Source organism: Talpa occidentalis, unplaced genomic scaffold (assembly GCF_014898055.3).
Source record: "Talpa occidentalis isolate TD23 unplaced genomic scaffold, MPIMG_talOcc4v2.1 talOcc4.2, whole genome shotgun sequence".
Taxonomy (NCBI): Eukaryota; Metazoa; Chordata; class Mammalia; order Eulipotyphla; family Talpidae; genus Talpa; species Talpa occidentalis.
Genome location: NW_023602073.1, coordinates 71488048 through 71494934, shown reverse-complemented (window position 1 = coordinate 71494934; position 6887 = coordinate 71488048). Strand labels below are relative to the sequence as shown.

General features: G+C 38.2%; 1 long non-coding RNA gene across 3 annotated transcripts in view; it reads left to right on the top strand.

Annotated features, from left to right (window-relative positions):
* Positions 1-3841: 3841 nt before the first annotated feature.
* LOC119253341 (uncharacterized) overlaps positions 3842-6887 on the top strand; it is a 49674-nt gene continuing 46628 nt past the window's right edge. For all 3 annotated transcript variants that reach the window (XR_008553244.1, XR_005127045.2, XR_005127046.2), the window contains exon 1: positions 3842-4050. This is a non-coding gene — a long non-coding RNA (uncharacterized LOC119253341). The remainder of the gene's footprint in view (positions 4051-6887) is intronic.

The following is a 6887-nucleotide window of genomic DNA, read 5'->3' as shown; positions in this document are numbered from 1 at the left end:
GAGCAGGTCTATACTTACTTATCATAATACTTATTTCTTGTGTTTTTTAAAAAGATTTATTTATTTATACATACAAGAAATGAGGTGTAAGCCAAAAGTGCAGGTGGTGAGAGGATTCACCAGAGAGAGTGTGGAGCAGAACAGACAGATACTAAAATACATTGGCGAGGGGAGCAGTGGGAGAGGCTGGAGAGGTCTGCTGTGCCATGTGGTTAGCAACCTGGCCGGGAATTGAACTCGTGCTGCAATGGCTGGTGATAGCTTGCTAGCGCTGTCTTTAAGCCCTGTGCCACCAGGGAGGTCCCTATTTCTTATGTTTTTGTAATTGCCATTTCCATTGACTATAGATTCAATGGACTGTATTGACTATATACATGGATTTCAAGTCTTGTGGGTTTTGTCCAGTATCTCTCCTCATTCTTGACACATGGGCATTCAGAAAATGTTTGCTAGAATAAATGAATGGATAGATGGGTATATTTCAGGAGAAAATAATTTGTAAGAGCAAAGGTATTATTGCATAAATTACTACAGTGAAGTCAAGGAGCTAGCAGAAATTCAGTAAGGGAGTTCTCAGGTAGGGAACAGGGATAATGAGATAAAACAAGAATAGGAGCCAGCTGAGGGTTAAGAACTATGGCTTAGTACAAATAAACACACCACCAGGAGAGGGAAATATATTATTATGAGCTTGACATATTTCAAGGTAATGGTTGAAGTACCCATGTAGTTAAAAATAACAAAGAGTTAAATGATGAAACTTTTTATTATTTACCACTCTGGTGACTATCAGAAATCAGGAGAAGGCTATATTTTGTGAACTTGCAATAAAGGTAAATTATTTGAAAGCTTAAAATACTTCCAGTAAAAAGCTCCAGTGAATTTATTAGTAATTTGAGTAGATTAAGATTCTGTCATAAAGCAAATATTCAACACCAGTAATAAATATATGATTGTTTAACTTTTCATCATTGGTATTGCCTGAAGCATGGTTAGGTAAACAATTGAGGAACATATTTTGAGTGTGTTTCCTGTTCAGATGTAAATCACAGTTTACATATGATGGGGAGTGAGGAAGCAGGCAGGAGGAAAATCAAAATTAATGGTGGTAAGTTAGGAGAATAAGTACTGGGTTGGAATTTTAGGATTAAGGAAATTGGTTTATGTTCAGAGTTCTGGGGAAAATAAGCAATTTTTTTAAGATTTATATATTTATGCATACAAGAACTGGGGTACAGGCCAGAGGTGCAGGGGGTGAGAGGATTCACCAGAGACAGAGTGGGGAACAGAACAGGCAGATTAACTGAAATACACTGCTGAGAGGAGCAGCAGGTGAGGCAGGAGAGGTCTGCTGCACCATGTGGGTTGCTCCCTGGCCAGCCGGGGATCGAAATCATGCTAGAGAGGGTGGGGATATCTTCATAGTGCTGTGCTTAACCCTTTGTACCACCAGGGAGGCCCATAAAATAAGCAATTTATTGCACTAGGTCTTCTGAGACTTCACCTAGAAGATCAATCTCTGGTTGAATGAAGGCCTAGAACTTGGATTGCACTCAGAGTCAGGACAACTTTTTCTAGAGTTGGCTGCCACTAACTAGATGTAAGATCTTTGTCAAATGACTTTGCCTCTAAGCCTATTATCTCATCTTTCAGATGAAGATGTAAAATGAGACTATTAAGTCCTAGTCCAAGAAATTCTTTTTAGCCTTAAATAAACTATGAAGGCTTCAACACAGATAATTTGAATTTTATTTCATTTTGGCTCATAATTCATTCTTTAGAATGATATAGCACTACACGCTTAAAGATCTGCTATTAGTGTCCAGTTATCCAGCATTTGACTCCCAGAACTGGACAATAAAAGGTGAGGGGTCCTAGGATTGTTAGGTGGGATCCTCAGTGTTTCTAAGTGGAATCATGAAAGCAAGGTGAAGTTCAATGTTTACCATCTTTAGATCCAGGTGCAGAAACTAGCAGGAGGGGATGTTGGAAGATGAAGCAATGGGTTGTGTAAAAAGTCAACAGAGATGGATGAATGAGGAGCTAGCATGTCCATCAGTGGTATTAGTTTTATGGGAATTGTTATAACAAAGTACTACAAACTTAATGGCTTAACCAGTGACAGTTAATTATTTTATAGTTCTGGAGTTTAAAAGGTCAAAGTGAAGCTTACTGAGCGAACATCAAGATGTTGACAAGGTAGGGCCTCCCCGGTGGCTCAGCAGTTGAGCGCTGGGTTGTGAAGCTGCCCGCAGCCTCTACAGCGCCGGTTCGATCCCTGGCCGCCGGGTGAGGGTCCCACATGGCACGCAGACCTCTCCTGCCGCCCACTGCTCCCCTCAGCAGTGTACTTTGGTCCTTCTGCCTGCTCTGCTCCCCGCTCTGGCTCTGGTGAATTCTCTCACCCTCCCGCTCTTCTGACTGTACCCAGTGCTTGTATAAATAAATAAATAAATAAATCTTAAAAAAAAAAAGGGAAAAAAATCAAGAAACCACATTCCTTGGCTCATTGTCCCCTTCCTCCATGCTCACAGTCAGTCATGTAGCATCTCTCTTAGCACTCTTCTGTAGCATCTCTTTCTCTTCCAATTTTAAAGACTCTTGATTTTATTAAGCCTGTTAGATAGCCTAGGAATATAATAGAGATCTCTATTATAAGATCAGCTGATTTATTGATTATTTCTATCTGCAACTTTAATTCATATAGCCATGTAACCTAACAGTGATATGTACAGTGCATTAGGACATACGCATCTCTGCACTAGTTGGGGGAAGGTGGGGGGCACACAAACTCAAGGTGAATTTAGAGGAGTGTGAATAACACTGCCACATCCCTGTGGCAGAAAACAAAACAGCAAATAACCAGAAAATAAAAACTAGACTTTCTAGTCAGGAAGAATTAGTTTGAATCCCTAAAGTTTTACCTCTGAAAATGGGAATAATAAAATGCATCTAGCAGTGATGTTCTGAGGATTAAAATGTTTGATAAATTGAATCTAGATTCCTCTTATTTTTCTATCTATAGTAATTATGATATAAAAATGGTAATTATTGATTTTGTGTTTTTGTTTTTATTTATTTTGTTAATTTGTCTTTGTTATTCAAGATTAATACTTGTAAAATATACGTCAGGTTTGATAATTCATATCGTGATTGTTAGGAAACCACATGTAGATTTTTTTATACACTTGGGAAAAGAACAAGCTTTTAATTATCCTTCAGAGGAAGAACACACTCTCCAGGCGTATAATCCATCACAGTTTTTCAAAGAATATAAAGGTTTATTGGTTCAAGCAAGACCTAAACGTTTATATATGAAGCTTGACTAAGACTAAAATAAATCATGCTCTTGGCAAGAGACAATTGTGTTACACTAAAAATGAAACTTTCAACCCGAGATCTGAGCTGACTTCCACAACTGGCACTAATTCTAGACCTGGAAGAGAGATGGTGAATATTTCAGCAGATTTCAACTATTCAGTGTGCCCACCCAGGAGATCGAAGGCCTCCTGTGATTCTATTCATCTATCTCGTGATGAAAGGAATCAGCATTTACAGAATTTAACACAATGGGCAAACACCAAGAATTTTCCCAGCCTTATTCTGAGCCTTCTTGACATTGTTGAAACATGAACTACACTTGATAATTCAGCCCACTAGTTTCTTTTTCTCAGTTAAAGAAAAAGCAGACAATTTTCCTGATTCCTCTGCTTATATGACCACACCAATTGTTACTGCTGTATCTATTAGTGCAGAGTATCTTAGGCTGATAGTAATACAATGTCCTATTTTGACTGTTAGGTCACAACTACCAAATATAAACAGAACAGGGCAGTAACAGGTCAAGTTCTAGAACAAGTAGCATGGTGAGTGGAAAAATGAGGGCCAAACTGTACGTCTAGGAGGACATCTTGGCTCTGACTAAGTGTGCTGAATCTTCATCCTTCACCCCTTTGGCTACATGGAAGGTGACTTCCTGGCAAGTTGCTGTTAGTTATAGCATTATGTTGACACATAATTTTGCACCTTCAACACTGAAATGAGAACCTGGTAAGTTATGAGAACAATGATTTATCTTCCTGCCAATACTTGACATAGCTTCCTTCTCTGTTGCACTGGATGCCATTACCTATATCAAAAAGAAATGGGATTGCTTTACTCAAACCTGAAGGTATTTTTCTACTTCAGTTCTGTATCATCATCATCATCATCATCATCATTATTATTCTACTGCCTATTGGTATTTAATACTGAAGTCATAAATGTATTTAAAATCTACTATGTGCAAGCCTGGTATAAAGAAAGAGATGGTGGGAAATCATCTCTTTAGGGAAATCAGAAAACTCTTTTATCATTTTATTAATATGGGAGACTTTTTAAGAACTGATGATGATCATTGGAGAGATAAATGATTAGGAATTCAGATCTGAAAAAGAGACTCCTTTAGGTACCTCACAATAAATACCATCCCCTCCTCTGGCTGTTCATGAGCTTTGGAATATCAGCTTTGCTGATGCATGAGATGAAAAAAATGGGCAGGATACCACAGTTGAATTGTTTTCACTTTGTATTATATTCTGTGATAATAGCACTTAGTGAAAAATGTGTTGTTGATTAAAATATTAATCAGATCTCAGAATCTTTTTGTGGGAAAGAACTAAGTGTCCGTGTAGTTGTTTACTAAGGGCATGAGGAGACTGTGTTCCGCTGTTGTCTTTGGTTAGTGCTTTAGTTAAGCAGCCAATCGGTCACATCCCCATGGTGAGCTACAGTTCAACACTGACTCCTTTCAAAACTGGCTGCCCAGAATTTACTTCAACATGACTTACAATTTCTTCAACTGAGGATTTACTTTGACGATCATTTCATTTGGCTTTAAGGGCTACATTTATATGTAAATACTTTCCTCCTAGATGTCTGAGTTTACTTGACATTTGATCTCATTTCACTGAATCCTAAATTCTTTGATTTTTCTCAAATATGTTTTAAAATAAAGGTAGGAGGAAAACGTCCCAAATTGATATTTTAGTAGATATTAGATACTATCTCTTGTTCTTTTAACAATTCAGGTGTGTATCTTGGACACGATACTTGTCTCATCAGATCTTGTGCTACTTTAACAAAATATGCCACTTATATTTGCTTTCATTTGATTTATATATTTATCTTCCTGGGTTGCTCTGTATCAAGATGTGTTCTTACGCGCATATCTCAAAACATGGTTCAACAGAGCCAGAAAACTTGGGTTTTTCAAGTCCATATACCCTATACTTTGGAGCCATATTGCTGTGAGTGGGTAAAACACTCACTACCACTCAAGAGAAAATTAGAAAATAACATATTTATTAGCATACTTGCATCCAACCTCTACATTTCTCCCATCCGTGGAAATTCAGGGACTTTGTATTTAGCTTATTCTCTGATAACTTACCTGGTGACATAAGCAGCAGTACATTCTGGCAAGAACCTATAGATTCATGCAAATATTGTTTGTTAAGAATAAAAGGAAATTTGACTCATTTTGCTTATAGTTAACTAGTTTGTGTCATCCCATGATCTCCCACTTTCCCAATTTTATAATAAAATAGGAGTTTGATTTACTACTGGGAATGTGTTGGAAAATAGGAACTGGAAGGACATTTTTCACTCTCTCCCCCAAAACATTTAATTATGGAAATTACAGGCTGCCCTATATTTTGCTATAAACATCTAGATCAATGCAATCCCATATCGGTTTCAAAACTCATCTGTGCCCATGTGAGGTGTTATCACTGGATCAGGCCCAGTTAGAGTAAGGTCAAATTCTCTCTTTATTTGCATCAGATTACTCAAAACTGATGTTTTCCTTTGCTCAGTTTTATTGTTCCATATTTCCACATGAAACCAGTTGTCATGCAGGAGGCTCAGTTGTCTAATGACTCACGAAATATTCCAAACCAAACTTTTTCCTCCCGCAAGACTTTAGTAGATTTCATTTTTAAGTGTGGAGTCATTGTTTTGTGAATTGCTAATACCAATTTGTCTTCCTTTCTTTTGTCTTTTTGTCTTCACTGAACAATAAAGGAAATGGTTAGAGCTTTAACAACCAAGACATAAATAAGAAAAACAGCTCGAAAGCAGAACACTGTGTGGCTGTTAAACGATCAGCTCCTTTCAGATCCTCCATAAGGATTAAGGACTAAATGAATCTTTTCACATATTGTTACTCGGACACAAGGCACCGAATCAACTTCATTCTTCTCCTTTGAACCAAAACGACAATCATACTGGGTAGCCTCCCGCCGTCCCCTGAGTCAATTAAAGATCCTGTTACTGGAGTTATTTTAAATGGGTGTATATAAAGCACTAGGGGACAGATTGTAGGGTATAATCCTCAACTGACAGAGGGGAATGTACTCAAAGTCCCCCAGGAGATCACCCATCTTGATGTTTATGAGAAGCACAGTAGCAGAAATGGACAAACCAATTTGAATGAGATAAGAAAAGCCAAGCTTCAGCTACCCTTCCCCCAAATCCTCAGCCACCTCACAAGCTGAACCTTTCAAATACACTTAGTGCTCAGGCAATTTGACATGGGCGGTAGATTAGCACACCCACACAATACAAACAGGGAGGGCACCTCCCTCATTGACGCCAAGTTCGCACAATCAGCTGCTGCACAATAGGCCAAAAGCCAGCTTGGAAAGACCATAATTGCAGGCTTGACTCTGCCCAACTTTATTTTAGGGCTCAACTAGGACTCCAGGAGAAGAGAGTTCCATAGATTCTTGAAAAGTTCTGAGCTGGATTAGCTTTTTTTTTTTTTTTTTTTTAAAGAAGGGGAAAATCATCTTGAAAATATTCTTGTTTTTACTTGCGCAGTTGTGGTGGTGGTCAGGGGCACTTGG